Here is a 22,401-nt window from a genome sequence, read left to right on the forward strand (position 1 = left end):
CCAATTTCCAGGACATTAGGACTTGAACCTATAAATAGCCCTTTTTACTAAAATCAAGACTCCACTCCTTTAGTGGATATAAGACTAGTACCAGATTCTAACATGCAGTTAGAAAAACCCAAAACACCAGAACTTTTTCCTGGTTTTTGTCCAGGACATTAGGACTCGAACCTATAAATAGCCCTTCCTATTAAAATCAAGACTCCACTCCTTTAGTGGATATAAGACTAGTACCAGATTCTAACATGCAGTTAGACAAACCCAAAACACCAGGGCTTTTCCCCAGTTTTTCTCCTTTTCCCAGGCCTAGAGAGAATGGTTTCCCCCCAATTTTATGGGGCTACTAGGGTTCTCTCAGGAGGTGATCAGCCTCCCCTTCCTAGTAATTAAAGCTAGGGCCTTCCAGACTGTGCTCACCCGGGGAGTCTTACCTTCTTCCATGTTTGGAGTTCTTTTTCGTTCCCAGAATCTTTCTCTTCAGACCTTCCATTGCCCTCGATTTTTGTCGGGAAGATTCTGGTGGAGCCCACATCTTTTCCGGATTAAATTTAATCCAGGGGCGCCCAGATTTGGGGTTCACCCGAGTCCTCCTGGCTTCCTCGGGGATTTGGAAGGGGCAGCAAAATGCTACCGTCTCTGGCCTTCGTTTGTTGTCCTGCCGCGGTCGCCAAAAATGTTGTAGAATTTGAGAGAAGTTCAATTACTTGAGTATAGAGAGGCCAGGACTCAGGAATGATTTTGAGAAGGAAAAATGGTTTATTGACAGCCAGCCGGACTCGGGAACTTTCTGTTTGAATCCCAAGCCCCGAACAAGATTTTTTAGTCCCTTTTATACAGAGAGGAAAGGCCAAATGTTCCTTTTGTTTCAGTTCTCAATAGGCTTGAATTAGCATATAATTCCACATCTTAGTAAGCTTTTAGCATGGACCTCAGGCATTCGATAAGCTTTTAGCATATTTGCTTTGCATTTCCCCTGAATACTTAAAGTTTACAGACCTTGCATTGTTAAACTGTCTCTTGCTCACCAAGGGCAGGACTGCAACCTTTCATCATCCCACACCCACAAGTCACAGATAGTTTAGATTATCTCTGAAGAGACAAAGAGCCTGCCACCCATAGCCCACATCAATATTACTCACATTTGCTAAAAGACAGAAATAACCTAAGTGATCATCATCTTACCATGTATAAAGGAAATGTGAAATATACCTATGATGTTACACATTCAACTGTAAGTGGAAAGAACTGGGAAATACATGACAACATGGATGAACCCTGAGGATATTATGTTCAGTGAAATAAAACAAACAAAAAGATGAATATTGTATGTTCTCATTGACAGGATCTAAATACCATTAGTAAGCTTAAGGAATTAAACTATAGAGTATAGGTTGCCAGGAGGCAGAATGTTGGTTATGAAGGGTGAGATGATACTAAATGAATGTAGAATGCACAATAAGGTTGATTGTAAATTATATTGTAACGAGTAGAATTGATAGTGACACATTATAATGAGTATAACAAACATTCCTGATTTATAAATGGGATTGTGGTTGAAAGTAGTAGTCTAGGGAGGTTAATGTTGATTGAAAGACACCTAGAAGATAATCTAGGGGATGGATAACAGTGATTTTGTTGGTAAATGAGGATGGTGGTTAGTAATATAAATACAAGAATATTTTTCTACTATATGGTTCTAAGGACATGGTGATACATGGGAAAAATACCACTAATATCACTTAGAGATTATAGTTACCAATAATATTGTAGCAACAGCAAAGAAGGTACTAGATCAATGCTAAAGGTGAAAAATATTATACAGGGTTTAAAAATCAAAACAGGAGTTCAAAATAGACCCCCATATTTATAGGTAAAAGTGTTTTTTACAAGGCTGTCAAACGAACCCAGCTGTGTCAGAATAGTCTATTGAACAAATGGTGCTGGGAAAACTGGATATCCATATGTAAAAGAAAGAAAGAGGACCATTATATCACAACTTATATAAAAAGTACCTCAAAAATATGTCAAGGAACTAATTCTAAAATCTATAACCATAAAACTTCTAGAAGAAAATAGATTTTAGGATATGAGATATGAATATGATTAAGCACTTTTTTCTTCATTTTCTTCATTAACAAGGGGACTTTGGTCTTGCCAACCAGTCTGTTTATTTATCTTTTGGAACTCTGGAGAAACAATTGTTTGCTTTTAGAATTAAATAAGATAAATAAGCCTGGATAAAATTTTTTTTTGAGTAGCGCTTCCATAATTTATTGACCTGCTTTTTGTCTCTTTTATTTTTTGAAGTTGAAATGAAGTTTAAAAAATCAGGGTGTTAGGCCCAGGGCACCCATCCTGAACCTTCTCTTCATCCTGTTTCTCAGCTCCTCCCCCTCTCCCTGTAGCTGTGTATCCCTAAATGATATGAAGCCAAAGCTCCTCTCCCTCTTCCCTCCCAAGTTCCTCCCTAAACTAATTCAGGTATGATAGCAGCAACCCTTGTCTGAAGAACACAGATGGTATTACAAAGCCTATATTGTAGTAGCAGAGAAGCCGGGTGTATGTGGTATCAAAGGCCAGGACAGGAGAACTCTGAGAAGGAAGATGATTTATTTCAACCCACCAGACTCTGCAGACTCCTGTCCTAAAAAAACCTGAGCCCCAAATAGAATTGTTGGGTCCCTTTTATACAGAGGAAATGAGTGGAGAGTCAAAAGGGGCTTGTATGCAAAAAGACTTTTTGTTAGTTTCTTCAAGGGTTTTATGTGAGTATTAGATAAGCTATTTCCTCCAGGTAAGGCTGACTTAACATATATCCCCCACATTCCAGGTAGGTTTTTAGCATGAGCCCCCCACATTCCAGATGGACTTGAAACATTTGGCTTGCATCCTCCCTGAATATCGAAAGCCTATAGAGTTTATACTTCTCAATTGGCTTTCTAGGCATATTTGGATATAAAATAAGTTTGAATTTATACACAGGTTATATTAATATGAGTTATCTTGCCCTTACCTTAAAATTGCAAACCTACCATAAACCATCCACAAACCAGCCTCTTTGTAGTATAGCCCCCAAAAGAGTTATAAATACAACCCCGTCCCCTTCCTTGGCTGCTGCAGTCTGTTCTGACTCAGCCATACTGCTAAGCACTCTCTCCCTCTCATTAAGGCTTTGCTTAAACTGATTTCAGCTCCTGGTCTGATTTCTAAGACAACTCCCTCCCTTAGCTTCCCCCTGAGCCTAACAGAGGATGACTTCATCAACACAGCAACGGAAGTATCCCCTGAAAAAAACTTCAGAGATACCATTCCATGACTACAAGGGCAGATTCTGGAGCTCTGCAGGATGGCAGAAGCTAGAAAAGGACTCCACAAACACTGAATTGAAGAGAGAGAAAAATGTCAGGTGGGAAAATTCTATCCAGGACTTGCCGGTCCTCTTCCCTTCCCTCTCAATGGGCCGCTTGTAATGCTTGGGAGTTCTCCAGAGGTGGCCAGCAGCATGAGTCCCTCTCACTGAAGAAAAAGATTTTAGAAGAACTCACAGCAGTGAGTTAGAACCCCATGCATATCCAGGCACACAGACCCAAGTCAATCCACAGAGACCCAGGGTGGAAAACAAGCCTCTAAGAACTATTGAAAACAAAGGGCCTCTGGGTGGAGGGTGGGGAGTGAAAACACAGCAGAATGGCGGTGGTTAAGTGGTGCACTCTTGCTATCTAATTAGTGTTACTGGGATGCTAAATGCAGAATTGACTTCTCTGGAGGGACCCAACTTACTGAAGTAACTCCATCTCACTCCCAGAGGCAGGATAACCTAGTAGGGAAGAAACCTGAGACAGAAATACCTGATGGAGAAAATAGTGGGGAGGGTTAAACTGAATTGCTGTGTGATGGGAGGGTCACAAAAATAAAATGTGCAAGGAAAATGGGGTACTGAGTGAGGAAGAGAAGTTAAATAAATCACAGGAACTGGGGACAGAATTCTGCACAAAAATAAACAGAACTGAGTCAAGTTTCCTGCTGAAGGCAGAGACGAAAGAAGCTGGCAAGTTAAGGCAGGTTGTGCTCATGTTTCAGATGCTGGGAAAATGAAAACTTACAGGAGATAGGACTTTAGTTAAGCTTCAGTTTGCTGGTAGAGGGCTTAGTATGAGGGAAACCAGCCTGGGTATAAATTAATTTCTTTAACAGTTTCCCCCAGTTTGATCTGACTCTCAACTATTGATCAAAATTTAAGGTGTTGAACTCATTTTCAGTTACTGCCTAAGGTCTTGGAGTAGTACTTACAGGTTATTTTCATGTTAGGCACATAGTCATGATGATGTCAATTTTTCCTTGATTATCATTTTTATGTGACTCCAGACATAAAGAAATCATTTGCTGTTTCACAAGTGGCTGCTGATATGCATTCAAAACTTTTGAAGGCAAACAGTGTACCAGGGAGACTAAAATGAGGGCTATGATTGAAAAAATGCCCAAATGCCCAACTCATAGTATGCTCCTAAGCCCAGGGCCCATGATTTGAACCAACTGAAAGCAAAGTAAACAAATCAGGGCCCTGAGGAAGGCCTTACCTGTTTAAACCATGTGGCATGTTTTAATTTTTTAATGCTATTGAGTTATCTGTGGAACAGCTTCCATAGAAGTGTTTACTCAAGTAGAGCAGGTGGTATTGACAATGGCAAAAATGCTTCCTTGTTCACCTAAGTAATCACATTTGGCAGTGTTATTGTCTAAAACAAGTTAAGCAAGTAAATCTAATGACTTGTTTTGCTGCAATAGCTCTAGTAGTAGATTTAGTAATTTCTCCTATTGTAATTGATAAATATCTAATCCTGTTTGCAGCTGGGTTAACCATAAGGCAAGGTAGCAACAATCTGCCAAAAGAGGCAAAACCAGAATCATTAACTCCCTGGGTTTATCTTGTTTTGCTTGAGAATGTAGATTGAGGGCAGTAGTCCAGTGAGAAGTATCAGATTTATTACAAACTCCTAAGGGGCTGTGAGGAGACCAAGTGCACATTGCCCAGGTATTTACCAGCTATTAAGGCAATTTACTGCCCAGGCAAATAGCCTATAAAATTTCCACAATAAAAATGTTGCCTGGCAGAACAATGTCAATACAGCCAAAGTGATCTTGTTTATAGATCCATTACTAGGAATGCTGTCACTTGTCCTTTGCATCCAAGGTTCTGTGGTACTCAGAGTATAAATGAGGAGCTGACCAAAATTTACTTGAGTTGTGAATGTTTTGCAGATCCAGTATCTTAAACATGAAAGTAGACATGCATTGTTACAGTAACTTGTAGTTCATGGAAGCATATGGACTATTTTAGTACAGTTTTCATGCTTTTCTATGATGTGTTTAATCATCTAGACCAGTTGTGTCTATAGTGTGATTGATACTGTGCAAAAGCAGGTTCTTTCTTCCCAATTCACTTTATTATTTTTTTAACCAAAGAGTAATATTTATTTCTTTTTTTAAATTATTATTTGTTGTTATCTTTTTATTATAAAGATACATAAATCACACAAAATGTTACAATAAAAAATATAAGGTTCCCATATTCCCCACTCCCCACAACCCCCATTCCTTCCACATTGACAACTTCTTTCATTAGTGTGGTATATTCATCACATTTGATGAGTACATTTTGGAGCATTGCTACACAGCATGGATTATAGTCTCTGTTGTAGTTTATACTCTCTCCAAGTCCATTCAGTGGGTTATGGCAGGATATATAATGTACTGTCCGTGCAGTACAATCAAAGAAAATGCCAAGTCCTGAAAATGCCCCAATATCACATCTCTTTTTTCCTCTTCCTGTCTTCAGCAACTCCCATGGCCACCATCTCCACATCAATGATATAATGGCCATTGCTAGAGTCACAATAATTCTATAGTAGAATACCAGTAAATCCACTCTAATCCATGTTTTATTACCTCCATCCTAAGGACACTTGATGGTGATGTCCATTCCACCTCTAAATTGAGAGGGGGCTTAGATCCTACATGGCTGATGGATGGAATTCTGCTTGAAGCTGTAGACTATCTTGATTCCCTGGTGTGGTGGTTGGACATCCTCACCACTCTATCAGCAGACCTGGGTAAGCCAATTGAACAAGAGAGTCAGTGTTACAACCCTGCTGAGGCTCAGGGCCTAGCTGACACATGGGCAGTCCAGAGATTCAAGCCTCCTGAGCATATACTATTCCCAGCACCAACAACAGGTTCAGTAAGAGTGACAGAATAGGCATGCATAGAAAGATCACATCTGAGTCCAACTCTATTACACACAAGAGCACAAATTCCAAAGCAGGGTCCACTGGCAAGGCACTGAACTCGAGAGCCATCTGTTATGACTGTAGGGCCTGTGTGTCTTCGTAGTTCTCAGGAGCACCAGTACCTAGGATTGTATCTACTTTGGCTGTCTCTGAGATTCTGCTGAGCTGTGCCTAAGTGACCTCCCAACTCATTTTGAAGTCTCTTAGTCATATAAATTTATTTGTCTTTACTGTTTCCCCCTTTTATTCAAGGACTTTTTCTAGTTGCATCACCATCTGGTACTTAGTAATAATCCCTTGGCAAGAGGAAAGCTCACCACCAGGAGTTATGGCCTATGCTGTGGGGAAGGTAATGCAATTGCATGCTGAGTTTGACTTGGAGAGTGGCCACATTTGAGCAACACAGAGGTTCTCTGGAAGTAACTCTTAGGCACCCTACAACTCCAGGCCAAGTTGAAAACTCAAGCACATAGGTTCATAAGCATAGTCATCAGTATCAAGGGCCCATCATTGGACCATCCTCTTCTCTGGTCTTTGCCCTTGTACTTAGGAGACTGTTGCTACTCCATTGGGGAGTGCAATGGAGTTTCCCAGAATGGGATCTCAGCACTCCCTCGGTTGTCATGTGATACTCTACCATCTATGTCAATACCCAATGAACATCTGAACATATCCATATAATCTATATTCATACCCTGGAGAACTCTCTCCCACCCATGCCTACCCCAATAATGACACCCCACATCAGTGCTCCTCCCCTGCCATAGTTGAACCCCTCTGTTCCAAAACTTCTTCAAAGATGAAGTCTAGAATATTGCCAAATTAAATTAATAAGAAAATGCAATAGTAATGATATGTTTAAAGATTAGAAATAGAATACATAATAATTTAGAAAAACTAAAATAAGGTAGAAAATAAATTGGGGTATTAAAAAGAAAAATATTAAAAAAATTTTGGTGTTTTGCATTTCATCACTGTAATTTGTGTTGCCTTCTATGTACAGTGACAAGGCAGTCTCTTCCATTACTTCCTCAGTGTCTACATCCTCTTTTTTTTAATGTCTTCAAAAAAGTTTTAGGACACAGTAAAATCACATAGAAAATATAGGGAACTCCCATATATCCAACATCAAACCCTTTTCCCCCTTCCCCATACAATATTAACATATGGGATAACATGGATGTTTATTTCTTAATACTTTTTGGGCAGTTCTCATGTAAAATGTCCTAATATAAAAATTCATTAAAAAGCAAATAAAATCAAGGAAAAGACCCAAAATGTTAAGGTTTTATTTAAAAAGATTTTTTTGTCATAAAAATGCTATTACAACCTTAGTGTAGCTGGTAGCCATGGGTAGTTAGCACTCACCTGTCAGCCATGCTACAGCAATTCTTGGATGAAAATCTAACAATGCTTACAATTTTGTTGGTGTGAGGTCCCCATGCTTGGTGGTAGATTTCTCAGAGGGACTAAATGGAAGATGGTGGAATGCCACAGAAATTATTCTTTGACTCTTCAAAGACCAATCCCTGAGACACTGGTGTTCTAAGAGAGAAGAATTTCTTTACTAGTCTAACAAACAGGTCATTAGTGCAAGGGCCCAAAAATCTGCCTTCCAGATTTTGAGGAGTTTAGAGTTTTTATGAGTTCAAACAGGGGTGGGTGGAGTGGTTACCATCACCATATAAATGTGCACAAGGGTGAGTGTAGTTTTCAAATAACCATAAACAAACCAAAGGTCTATATATATACATATAATAACCATCCAAATAGTAAGCTTACACAAGGGTGAGCCTAGCTTTGAAATAAGTGTAAACAAATATAAGGTCAGACTATAATAACCATCACAACAGTAAGAATACACAAAGAAAAGCCAAGTTTCAAATAACCATAAATAAGGGTAAGGCTGAGGTAGCCAAATTCATTAATTTCAGGTATTATTTTTTTGGTTATTCTATATTATACTAAAAAAAGGAAAAATGCATTTATATAACAATTCAGTAACCATAAACTTTTGTTATAATTCTTAATTCTTAGCTACAAGATTATAGGTCCAAGAAAGCTTAAAGCAGAGTAAAGAGGACCTTGGGTCTAGTATTCATATTTAATATAAAACAAATAAGCAGTTTGATCCAAAGAGACATGTGATGGTTAGGCTAATGCCCTAATAGTTTATTTTGGACAAGAAAGAAATTTGGTATGGGTAGGACAATGAGAACCCCTGAGATGTGCATAGATCAGGGTTTGTGGTGACAAATCCAACAGCCTGTGATGCTACTTCCTTTTGAAATGTCCTTGGAGAAGCATAAAATGGTATTGTCTTTCCAGGCCAGTGCAAGGATAAAACTTGATGGATCTGTCTATAGTTTTAAAAGCTTTAATATCAAATAGCATCCTAATGCAAAAATAAAAATTTTGTCCTTTTTCAAAGTCTCTCAAATCATTAGTTTGTTTTGGTAAAAGTTTAGGAAAAGTTTCTATTCTGAATAATTAGTATTCAAAGAAAGTCTGTTTTATCAAAACAGCTTCTTGTGCTTTAACCTCATCATTTTCTGTGTTTGAAGAAGAAAGGGTTTTATCTCTTTTAAAGGAAAATAATATTCAAACCTGCTTTCTAAAAACCAAATCCTGAAAAGTAGTCTTTTATTCCAAACTAATTACAAGAGATTTGTTCTTTTACCTTGAAAGAAAAATTTTAAGTAACAGTTAAGTTCATTTAATGTTATAAGTTAAGAGTGTTTAAAAGTGTTATAAAATTAACATTTTAAACCCCCTGTTAAAGTTGTATAAGTTTCAAATGAATACTTAAGTGTATAAATTTACCAATATTTCAGCAGAATATTAAACAGAAGTACAATGTGGTTAATTATGGTTTTGATTAGTATAAAAAGGCATGTGTCAAGAAACAGCCTCTTATCATAAATTAAAATAACAACATTGTGGCATGCAGCAGTCACAAATACTGCTAGTTTGTTGTAAGAAGTTAATGTCCAGCTATGTCGCTATCACTTTGTTTTAAAACGTGCTAAGACTTTCTTTAGTATTTCCTTAGGCATTAGTATTTCCTTAGGCAAGTCAAGCCAGCCTGCATTCTCCTACCTGTAGAAAAGTCAACAGTGGAATTTTGCAGTGCTTCCCCAAGGCTGTGTGCATAGCCCAACCATCTGTCCTGGCATGGTGATAATCATCTAGCTGCATAAAATCCGTGGCTGAAACTCTACTGATGACATTACATTAACCAGTAATCCTTTTTTCAGAATGAAAAGAAACATCAGTGATAATAGTATCTTCTCTTAAAAGCCTGAACTAAGCAAGCAATTGGGACAGGCTGCAAGGTCCCTGCTGCTCTATCAAATTCTTCAATGATGTTTAGTTCAGTAAAACAAAACTATAACCTGCTGTAATTGATAAAGTACAATGTTTTCTCATGTTAATGTAGTTTGTAATATTGTTGGAATACTACAAATCTTTCATCCCTCATTTAACTCAAATATTAAAACCATTGTATGTAATAATTGGGAAAAGTCCTTCATGGAAGTAGGAAACCTCCAGCAAGCTGCTTTAATAATAATAAAAGGAAGGTAAATCGTGGACAGTAACTTAGCCTATGAATTGGATGTAGCAGACACCCATATTGGCTTTGGGTAGAGTTTGTGGCAAAAGCAAAATTCTAAACACATGCCCCTTGGGTTTTAATCACAATTCTGGAAGGAGGTCAAAAGTACAATATAAAAAGGCAATTATGTGTGTAAGGGTAAGGCCACATTGGGAAAATAGGAATAGAACTACATTGGGAGGTGGGAATTGCAAGTGCCTTCAGATAGATAAATGACTTAAAGCAGCCTCCAAGGAGAGTGCCAGTAAATAACTTAAGACGACCTCCAAGGGGAGTGCCAATAAATAACTCAGAACTGCCCACAAGAAAAGTGCCAATAAATAACATGGGGTTTTTAGAAGAAAAAAAATAGATATGCTATCTTCAGCTAACCGCAATGTTCCACTTCTGTGCCTGCTTGCTTGCTCGTAAACCCCCTCCCCCTCCTAAAAGACTATAAAAACACCTCTTCCCTGAGACTTGGGGCTGCTCTCTCCTCTGCATAGGATGAGACAGTTGCCACGTGCTAATAAAGCTCTCAATTGGAACTATATTCAAAGTCTGAGTCTGGTCAATATCGCTAATCTATAACATATGCAGCATAAGAGGTCCTGCTAAAAGTGAAAGTACAGACTCAACAATATGTGCATGATGGGCATAAAAATGCTAGTGATTTGTGGCATAGCCAAGAGCACATTGATGAACAGTTAAATAATTGGGTTAATGATTTAGAATCGGCTGTTTTGCATATTGGAGGTAAATTGTATAATTTAAACTTAAGGGGATTGAGGTGTGATTGGAATGAAAGTAATTTCTGTATAACTCCACTTGCATATAACTCATCACATATAGTATAGGAAAAATTAAGAATCACTTGCTAGGCCATAAAAGTAATATCTCTCTGGAAATAATGGAATTACAAAGAAAAATATTAGAAATGTCTCAAATTCTTGTACTCGATGATAAGGATGTTTTCTCAAATATGATTTCACATATTACAAAATTTAAACCAGTTGATTAGTGGAAATCACAGAATTTCCTGTCAGCTTTAGGAATAGGGCTAATCATATTTGTTCTGTTGCTCATGATTCTTGCCTGTGCTGGACAGTGCTTTTGAAGAAAACTGCAAAGCATAACAGCCGTGGAACATGCAAATAATCTGGTGCTAGCAAAAGCACTTCAATGATTTCCCCAAGGTGAAGAGCTTGGCTGGAAGTCAATGATGGGTAAGACTCTCAGAGGAGGGCAACCTAAGACAGGCATGGTCACCTCGACTAAAACAAAAAGGGGGAGATGTTGGAGACTGAGGCACAGTGGCCTCACAAGGAGAGACGTGCTATCTCCATGCTAGTGCTGTCTCCATGGCTATGCTTGCAACCTAAGGAATGTGGTAATTAAGAGTTCCCAGCAAATGGGATGAAGCTGTTAAAGGATGAAAGAAAAGATGAGCACATACCTTTTGTAGTGAATAGAACACTTAGACTTTGTATCTTGAGATAAAATTTTTTAAAATTCCCTAGACTATGGATAATGCTGATAGTTAATATGTGCTGCTGCTTGATGACATGTATGCTATGTTAGTGCTTATTGGTACGTACAGTGGGGTATATAAAGAGCCCCTTGTAAACAAAAAAGTTGTCTAAGGAGTTATTACTCGCAGACCCCCTGATCCCAGTTCTCTCATTCTTTTTCTCTCACTTCTTCTTTCTCTTTGTTTCCCTCTCCCTTTTTCTCTTTCATTCCCGATACCCTTTATGTCCAAATCTCCTAGAGTTACTTCCCTCACCAAAGTCTATTTTTACATGTTGGAGCAAGATGGTGCAGACAGCCAATGTCTGTGAGGGTTCAGGCTTCCTGGGTTCCTGTCTTCCCAGGTCTTGCTTCTCTCTGGGCTCAGGATTCCTCTCTACCCAGGGCTTGCTTCTCTTTCCTCTGTGTGCTTAATTCCAGGGGCTCCAGCTTAAGACTTCAGCACCAAATTCCAACCTCAAAAACCGTCCAGCAACAAAAAGCTCCAACTCTGTCCTTTGTCATGCCTTTTATCTGTGAGTGCCCACTCACCAAGGGGCAGGGACTCAACACCCTACTGACATTGCCCAATCAAAGCCCTAATCATAATTTAATCATGCCCAGGTACAGACCAGTTTAAAAATGTAATTCAATATCTATTTTTGGAATTCAAAACTATATCAAACTGCTACAATTGTATATGCAAAAATTTATATCAGAACTCTCAGTTCAGTTCCATTGGTCAGTATGTTTATCCTTGGGCCAATACTATGAAGTTTTGACCACTGTAGCTTTGTAATATGCTTTAAAGTCAGGTAGTGTGATTCCTCCAATTTTGTTTTTCTTTTTCAATATGTTTTTGGCTACTCAGGGCCCCTTACTGTTCCAAATAAATTTCATAATTAGCTTTTCCAATTCAGTATAAAATGCTGTTGTAATATTTATTGGGACTGCAGTAAATCAATTTGGGTAAAATAGACGTCTTAATGATGTTTAGTCTTCCAATCCACAAACATGGAATATTCTTCTACTTAACGTAAGTCTTCTCTGATTTCCTTCAGTAATATTGTGTAGTTTTTTGTGTATAAGTCCTTTACATCTTAATTAAGTTTATTCCTAGGTATTTGATTCTTTTAGTTGCTGTTGTAAGTAGAATTTTTTCTTGATTACTTCCTCAGATTGCTCATCATTCATGTACAGAAATGTAACTGATTTTTGCATGTTCTTATATCCTGCCACATTTCTGAACTCATTTATCAGCGTTAGAAGCTTTGTTTTATGTTTCTTAGGGCTTTCTATCTATAGGATCATGTCATCTGTAAATAGTGAATTTTTTAGTTCTTCCTTTCCAATTTGGATTCATTTTATATCTTTTTCTTGCCTAAGTGCTCAAGCAAATACTTCTAAGATATTGTTAAACCAGAGAAGTGGCAGTGGGTACTCTTGTCTTGTTCCAGAACTTAAAGGGAGAGCTTTTAGCATTTCACTATTGAATATGATGTTAGCTGTGGGTTTTTCATCTATACCCTTTATCATGGTGAGGAAATTTCCTTCTATTCCTATCTTTTGTAGGGTTCTTACCAAGAAAGCTTCTGCATCAATAGAGGTGATCATGTAATTTTTTTCTTTCAATCTATTAATGTGGTGTATTACATTAATTGATATTCTTATGTTGAACCATCCTTGCATACCAGGGATGAAAAACACTTGGTCATGGTGTATAATTCCTTTGATGTGTTGTTGAATATGATTAGCAAGTATTTTGTTGAGGATTTTAGCATCCAGGTTCATAAGAGAGATTGTAGTTTTTTTTTTCTTTTTTTCTTTTTTCTTGTGTCTCTTTATGTGGCTTTGGTATTTGAGTAATTTGTCATCACTTCTATTTTTTGGAAGAGTTTAAGCAGGATTGGTGTTAATTCTTTCCAGAATGTTTGGTAGAATTCACCTGTGAAGCTATCTGGGTCCTGGGCTCTTCTAATTCAATCTCACTACTTGTGATTGGTCTGTTGATTTCATCAATTTCTTTTATTGTCAATGTAGGCTGCTTGTATGTTTCTACAAATTTTTCTATTTCATTTAAGTTATACATCTGTTTGGCATACAACTTTTCAAAGTATCCTCTTATGATGCTCCTTATTTCTGTGGGGTCAGTGGTGATATTCCCTTCCTCATTTTTTATTTCATGTATCTCATCTTCTTTCTCTTTTTGTTAGTCTAGCTAAGAGTTTGTCAATTTTATTAATCTTCTCAAAGAACCAGCTTTTGATTTTGTTAAAATTTTTATAGTTTTGTTAAATTCTCAATTTCATTTAGCTCTACTCTAATCTTCATTGTTTCCTTCTTTTTGCTTGCTTTGGGATTAGTTTGCTTTTCTTTTTCTAGTCCCTTCAGATGTGCAATTAGGTATTTGATTTTAGCTCTTTCTTCATTTTTAATATAGGCCTTTATGGCTATGAATTTCCTGGTTTTGCTGCACCCCATAGGTTTTGATTTGTTATGTTCTCATTTTCATTCATTTCAAGGTAGTCAATGATTTTTTTTGCAATTTCATTCTTGACCCACTGATTGTCTATGAGTGTGTTGTTTAACTGCCATATATTTGTGCCTATTCTGGTTTTCTGCCCCTTATTGATTTCCAGCTTCATTCCATTGTGGTCATTGTATAATTTCAATCTTTGCATAATTTCAATCTTTTTGAATTTCTTGAGGGTTGTTCTGTAACCTATCATGTGGTCTATCCTGGAAAATGATCCATGTGCACTTGAGAAGAATGTATATCCCACTGTATTTGTAATGTTCTTTATATGTCTATTAGGTCTAGATCCTCTAATGTATTATTCAATGTCTCTGTTGAGATGTTCTGTCTAATGGTGATAATTGCGTATTAAAGTCCCCCACGATAATTGTAGAGGCTTCTATTTCTCTACTTAGATTTTCCAATGTTTGCCTCATGTGTATTTGGGCATCCTGGTTAGGGGCATAAATGTTTATGTTTGTTCTTTCTTTTTTTTTTCCCCCAAATTCTACTCAATTTATTCATTTTTTAAAAAGATATTACATTAAAATATATGAGGTCCCCATTCACCCCCACTGCCCCCACCCTACCACTCCCCCCACAATAACATTCTCCCCCATCATCATGTCACATCCATTGCATCTGGTGAGTACATCTCTGGGCATCGCTGCACCCCATGTCCCATGTTCCACACCATAGCCCACACTTTCCCATGCTCCATCCAGTGGGTCATGGGAGGACATACAACATCCGGCAATTGTCCCTGGGGCACCACCCAGGACAACTCCAAGTCCCAAGAATGCCTCCACATCTTCTCTTCCTCCCATTCTCCACACCCAGCAGTCACCATTGCCACATAAATGCCACATTTTCTCAATTATTAACCACAATACTTCATGAATAGAATATTATTAAGTCCACTTTGATCCTTACTGTATTCCTCCTTCCTGTGGACCTTGGCTTGGTTGTGTCCATTCCACATCTATGTCAAGAGGGGGTTTAGCTTCCACATGGATATTGGATGCAATCCTCCTGCTTTCAGTTGTAGGTACTCTAGGCTCCATGGTGTGGTGGTTGACATTCTTCAACTCCGTATTAGCTGAGTGGAGTAAGTCCAATAAATCAGAGTGTAAGAGCTGAAGTCTGTTGAGGTCAGGGCCTGGCTATCATATTGTCAGTGTTCTTTCTTTTCGATAGATTACCCCTTTACTAATTGTCGCAGTTTGATATGGTTATGAATTCCAAAAATAGATGTTGCGTTATGCTTGTAGTCTGATCTGTACCTGGGCATGATTGAGTTATGATTAGGGTGTTGAGTCCCCAGCCCTTGGGACTCACAGATAAAAGGCATGGCAAAGAACAGAGTTGGGGGTTTCTGATATTGAAGTTTGATGCTGAAGACTTAACCTGGAGCCCCAGGAAGTCAGCATGCAGAGGAAAGAGAAGCAAGCCCCAGGAACATAGGAAACCCAGAAGCCTGAATCCTTGCAAATGTTGGCAGCCATTTTGCTCCAATAGACTTTTTTGAGGGAAGTAAAAAGGGAAGTAAAGCATAAAAGGAATGCTTTATGGCCTAGTATCTGTAAGCTCCTACCCCAAATAATTACCCTTTATAAAAACCAACCAATTTCTGGTATTTTGCATCAGCACCCCTTTGGCTGACAAATACACTAACATATAATGTCTTCCTTTGTCTCTTACAATAGTTTTGAATTTAAAGGCTATTTTTTTCCCATATTAGTTTAGCTACTCTCACCCTTTTTTTGGTTATTGTTTCCCAACTATTCAGTTGCAACCTCCTTGCATCCTGTGGTCTTAGGTCAGTTTCTTGTAGCCAGCATATAGATGAGTCATATTTCCTTATCCATTCTGACAATCTGTGTCTCTTGATTGGAGAGTTTAATCCATTACAGTCAATGTTATTACTGTCAAGGCATTACTTATATTAGCCATATTTTCTTTTGGTATATATATATGTCATAATTTTGTTTTTTATTTCTCTTTTTATCTTTTTAGTTATTCTTAGTAATAATATTCCTTTCTACACTCTCCTCCAAGCCTCTCTCTCCTGTTCCTTTCAACTTGCAGAATTCCCTTTAGTATTTTTTGAAACCATAATGTAAACCAAAATGGAACCATGTTTGATAGCTATGTTTCAAAATCTGTACATCAGCTATAGCAAATATAACATGAACATGTAAAAAGATCTTTGCTGGGGAAAGGGGAAAAGGGTTTGATGTTACATATATGGGAATCCCCTATATTGTGTATGTGAATTACTGTGATCTAAAACTTTTGAAGACAAAATTAAAAAGTAGGAAAAAAAAAAGTAAAGGATATAGACACGGAGGAAGAAATGAAAAAAGTACCTTGCCACTGTACATACTGGGCACATCTATTACAGTGATGAAAGCAAAATGTTTGAAACAAAGCTTTATAATATTTTTCACTTTATTAATACACCAATTTATTTTTACTTTATTTTAGTATTTCTAAATTATTATGTATTCTACTTCTAAACTTTAAACCCATCACTATATTTCAATTTTCTATTAATTGAATTTAGCAATATATTAGGCTTCCTTGTTGAAGAAGTTTTGGACCACAGACAGGTTCAACTATGACAAGGGAGGAACACCGGTGTGGGGTGTTATTGATGGGGGGCACATGAGTAAGGGGTAGTTCTCCAGGGCATGTATATAGGGGACATAAAAATGTTCTGATATATGTTGGGTATTTTTATAGTAGTTACAGTTACAAACATCAACTGAGGAAGTGCTGAGTTCCTATTCAGGAGAGCACTGTTACATTCCCCAATGGAATAGCCGTAATCCCCCAAGTGCAATGGCAAAGACCAATAAGGAAGGATGGCCCAATAATGAGCCCTTGATACTGATGACTATGCTTATGAGCCTGTGTGCCTGAAATATGAACTAGGCCTAGAGCGGCAGCGTGCCTAAGAGTTACGTCCTGAGAGCCTCCATGTTGCTCAAATATGGCCACTCTGTAAGCCAAACTCAGCATGTAAATGCATTACCTCCCCCCCAGTATGGGACATGACTCCTGGGGATGAGCCTCCCTAGCACTGAGGAATTACTAACAATTGCTTAACTGGTGATGCAACTAGAAAGAGACTTTGAATAAAAGGGTCAACTCAGATCAGCAGAATATCTCAGTCTACATCTTGGATCAGGTATTAAAAACTGCTTTTTGACCTTGAATAAAAGGGGGAAATGGCAAAGACAAATGAGTTTACTGACAAACTCTCTTAATTTTTGTTTATTTGTGAATATTTTGAACTCTCCCTCATTTCTGAATATCAGCTTTGCTGGATACAGAATTCTTGGCTGACTTTCCCCCCTCTTGTAGTACCTTAATTATGTCATACCACTGCCTTCTTGCCTCCATGGTTTTAGAAGAGAAATCAGCATTTAATCTTATCAAGCTTCCCTTGTATGTGATGGATCTCTTTTCTCTTGCCCCTTTCAGTATTTTCTCTTTGTCTAAGCATTTGACAATTTGATTATTATGTCTCAGGGTAGGCCTGTATGGACTTATACTGCTGGGAGTGTGCTGTGCTTCCTGGATATGTACATCTATAGTCCTCAAAAGAGTTGGACGATTGCTGGACATTGTATGTCCTCCCATGGCCCACTGGATGGAACGTGGGAGAGTGTTGGCTATGGTGTGGACCACAGGCCATGGTGTGCAGCGATGCCCAGAGATGTATTCACCAGATGCAATGGATGTGTCGTGATGATGGGGGAGAATGTTACTGTGGGGGGAGTGGTGGGGTAGGGGTCGTGGGGGTGAATGGGGACCTCATATTTTTTGAATGTAATATTTTTAAAAAAATGAATAAATAAAATAAAATTAAAAAAAGAGTTGGGAAATTTTCAGCCTTTATTTCCTCCAATACTCCTTATGCCCCCTTTCCCTTCTCTTCTCCCTCTGGGATGTGTATAATGCATATAGTTGTGTGTTGTCATTCAATTCCTTGAGTCCCTGCTGAATTTTTTTCTATCTTTTAATCTATCTGTTCTACTCTCTGTCTGATTTCAGATGTACTATCTTTGATGCCACTAATTCTTTCCCTTACCTTGCTCCTATCTGCTGTTATGTGCTTCTAGTTCAAAGTGAAAATGGGAACATTGTGCCATTCATCACCATCAGATTCACTGTCATTTTATGTATGTTTATGATTTCTTCAGTATATTCCCCCTGTGTCTCCTGAATATCCTTTGTCTCTTCCTTCACTTCATTAAGTTGATTCATGACATTTGTTTGGATAACCTTGATTTGTTTTTCCAATTTCTGCATTTTCTCATGTTTTTCAGTTTGTTTACTAGCCTGGTCCATGTCTTCCTGTTTCTTAGTATGGCTTGTAATTTTTTGTTGGTGTCTTGATTGGCTTATTCAGATGGTAGTTTCTCTTTCTACTCTAGGGTTTTATTTTGTTTCCTTTTTTATTAAGATTCCTTTTTGACACTTGGCTCCACTTATTCTATATTGTTGTAGTTGTCCAAGATGCAAGTTTTGTTTGGCCTCTCTGTCTCTCTGTCCCTCTCCCACCTGGATGATACATAGCACTTTCCTGGTCTGGAGATTCCCCAAAGCAGCTCCCTCAGATAGATTTTTCCCCTTCCTTCATTGCTTTGTGAGAGAGTTGAGCCCTGCTTACCTATTTTCAATCTTTTTATTTTAAAAGAGTGATTAGTCCATTTTAATTTATTGTGTTACCTTATAGGGTTGGCTTTATATAGACCACACTTGCTTTTTAACTTGTCCCATCTGTTCCTTGTTTCCCCTTTCCTGCTTCCTTTCAGATTAATCAAGTACATTTTAGTACACCATTTTTCTCTTTTATTATCTTTTTAATTATAATTCTTTTATTTTAGTGGTTATTCTAATGATTACAATATGCATTCTTAACTTGTTACTGTCAATGTTGAATCAGTATTTAACCACTCCACAGTATGAGTATTAAAACAGTATAATTAAAATTTTATGCATCTCCCTTGAATTTTGTGGTATTCTTGTCATATATTTTATGTCAACATGTTACAAATTTAAGAATACATTGATAGCATTGTCATTTTAAACAGTCAATAGCATTTTTTAAGCATTAGAAATAAAAATTTAAAAAATACTATTTGCATGGCTTCAAAATATCAAATGCCCAGGGATAAATCTAACAAAGGTTATATAAGTCCTATAGGCAGAAAGTGGAAAAATATTGGAAGAAATTAAAGAGACCTAGGTGAATGGCATGAGATACCCTGTTCATGAGTTGTAAGAGTCATTTTATAACTCTTTTACAGATATCAGTTTGCTGCAATTTAATCTTAAGACTCAAGGCCATGCCAACCATGCTCATTAAGAGGAACTGTGTGTGTGTGTGCATGCTCACGTGTGTGGCTGATTTAAAAATCTTAGCCAAGTCACTTGAAAAGGAAGAACTACATGGAGGGCTTACTATACAAAGCTAAAATTTTGTGGTACTGTTGTAATACTAATAGCCAAGTAGATGAATGGCATACTGTAGTGAACCTGAAGATTCATCCATGCATATACAGTATTTGATTTACAATAAAATTGTCACTGTAAAGCAATGGGAATAGAATACATTTTTCAAAAGTTAGGCCCCATAAAAAAAAATTTTATCCCTAAACGATACTCTGCATAAAATTAATTCCAATTTTTTAAATAGAAATAAATGTAATGGCAGTCCTAGCCAGTACAACAAGATAAAGAAAAGAAATAAAAAGCACTCAGACTGGAAAGGAAGGCAAATATGTTCCTATTTCCAGACAACAAATTTGTCTATGTAGAAGATCCTAAACACTCCTCAAAAAGGCTATTAAAACTAATAAGTGAGTTTAGCAAGGTTGCAGGGTACAAGGTTGACATACAAAAATCAATTTCATTTCTATATGCTAGGAATGAACACTGGGAATCTGAAATTTAAAAAAGAATGTCATTTATAATAGTTCTGCATAAATAAAATGGATATAATTCTAACAAAATATATACAGGAGCCATTGTTGTACATTGAGCTCCACAGACACAGTTCTGGGGTAAGTAAGAGCCACGCAGGTGCTGGGTGCCCTGAGCTTCACAGATGAGAAATAAGTAGACATGGGCAAAGGAGACCCTAAGAAACCGAGACCTGCAAACTTGCTGGGAGGAACACATGAGGAAGCAATCAGATGCTTAAGTCAGCTTTTCAGAGTTTTCCAAGAAGTGCTCAGAGTTGGAAGACAATATCTGCTAAAGAGAAAGGAAAATTTGAAGACATGGCCAAGGCAGACAAGGCCCATTATTTATAAAAGAGAAATGAAAACCTATATCCCTCCTAAAGGGGAAACAAAAAAGAAGTTCAGGGATTCCAATGCACCCAAGAGGTCTCCTTCAGCCTTTTTCTTTTGTTCTAAGTTTCACCGAAAACTCAAAGGCGAGCATCCTGGCCTCTCCATTGGCAATGTTGCAAAGAAACTGGGAGAGATGTGGAATAACACTGCTGAAGATGACAAGCAGCCTTATGAAAAGAAGGTGCTAAGCTGAAAGAGACATGCAAAAAAGATATTGCTGCACACTGGGCTAAAGGAAAGCCTTATGTGGCAAAAGGAGTCATCAAGGCTGAAAAAAGCCAGAAAACAAAGGAAGAGGGGGAAGGAAGATGAGGATGAATAAGTTGGTTCTAGCAGTTTTTTTTTCCTTGTCTATAAAGCATTTAGTCCCCCTGTACACAACTCACTCCTTCTAAAGAAAAAAAATTGAAATGTAAAGCAGTGTAGTTTTTAAATAGTACTGTGTCTTTCTTTGTATAGTTACCTCACTACCAAATGTGTCTTTACTTTTTTTTTTAGCTGTCAAAACAATTTTTTATTTTATTTTATTTTATTTTTTTATTGACTTTGTAATAATATTACATTAAAAATATATATGTGAGGTCCCATTCAACCCCAACCCCCCTCCCCACCTCTCCCCCCTCCAGCAACACTCGTTCCCATCATCATGACACATCCATTGGATTTGGTAAGTACATCTTTGGGCACCTCTGCACCTCATAGTCAATGGTCCATATCATGGACCATACTCTCCTCCATTCCATCCAGTGGGCCCTGTGAGGATTTACAATGTCCGGTGATTGCCTCTGAAGCACCATCCAGGGCAGCTCCATGTCCCAAAGACGCCTCCACCTCTCATCTCTTCCTGCCTTTCCCCATACCCATCATCCACCATGTCCACTTTTCCCAATCCAATGCCACCTCTTCTATGTGGACATTGGATTGGTTGTGTCCATTGCACCTCTATGTCAAGAGGAGGCTCAGATTCCACATGGATGCTGGATGCAATCCTCCCACTTTCAGTTGTAATCACTCTAGGCTCCATGGTGTGGTGGTTGTCCTTCTTCAACTCCATCTTAGCTGAGTGTGGTAAGTCCAATAGATCAGATTGTAGGTGCTGGAGTCTGTTGAGGCTCAGGACCTGGCTATCACATTGTCAGTCCAGAGATTCAAATCCCCTAAATATATCTTAAACCCCAACATTAACTGCACCTCCAGCACATTAGCATGAAAGTCTTATGAAGGAAGATCCCATCTGAGTCCAGATTCATCACACATAAACACCATTTCCAAAGAGGGGCCATCTGCCCTGGTAGTTAACCCCATCGGCCATGACCATAACTCCCATGGGTCTCTTTAGCCCTCAAAGGAACCAATATCTGGGGGTTGTATCTGCTTTATCTGTCTCTCTGACTCTGCTCAGTTGTGCATGAGGGCAATCCTTCTGCCAGCCTCCAGACTCTTTTTTAGAAACTCGTAGCCATATAAACTCATTTCTCCTTTCCATTTCCCCCTTACTTTAGGTCAAACAGCATTTTAAAGTCATGTTATTTTATGTAGACAGGGATATTCTGCTGATCCGCATTGAACCTTCCGTATAAGGTCATTTTCCAGTTGCATCATCAGTTGGTAGTTGATAGTGGTCCCTCGGTGCCAGGGAGGCTCATCCCCGGGTGTCATGTCCCACGCTGGGGGGAAGGCATTGCATTTACATGCTGAGTTTGGCTTCGAGACTGGCCACATCAAATGTGTCTTTAGATAGCCTGAATGTGTTTTTTCAATAGCCTGAATGTGTTTTTTCAATAGCCACTAACTTTGCTGGGTACAGTATTGGGGTTGTAAATTGGCATGGGAATTTAAAGCAGATTTTTGCTGGTGCACAGCACAAATTAGTTAGATATGGGGATGGTAGTTTTTCATCTTCAGTTGTCTCTGATGCAGTTCATACGAAATAATTGTCATACTGCTAACTGAATACCACTCTGTAATTGTGAGAAAAAAAATGTTGCAGCTGTTTTGTTGACATTCTGAATGTTTCTAAGTAAATACAATTTTTATTAGTAAAAAATATATATGTGTGTATATATATAAAAGTATATATAAATGATCTGTATCCTAAAAATTCAAAATGCTAATGAAAGAAAT

The 22,401-nt window shown here is 38.0% G+C and overlaps 1 pseudogene; it reads left to right on the forward strand.

The window, feature by feature from the left end:
• The first annotated feature begins 20,044 nt into the window (after positions 1 to 20,044).
• Positions 20,045 to 20,599, forward strand: LOC131280871 (high mobility group protein B1 pseudogene; annotated as a pseudogene).
• Positions 20,600 to 22,401: the final 1,802 nt, after the last annotated feature.

This window comes from Dasypus novemcinctus, chromosome 13 (genome assembly GCF_030445035.2).
Source record: "Dasypus novemcinctus isolate mDasNov1 chromosome 13, mDasNov1.1.hap2, whole genome shotgun sequence".
NCBI lineage: Eukaryota > Metazoa > Chordata > Mammalia > Cingulata > Dasypodidae > Dasypus > Dasypus novemcinctus.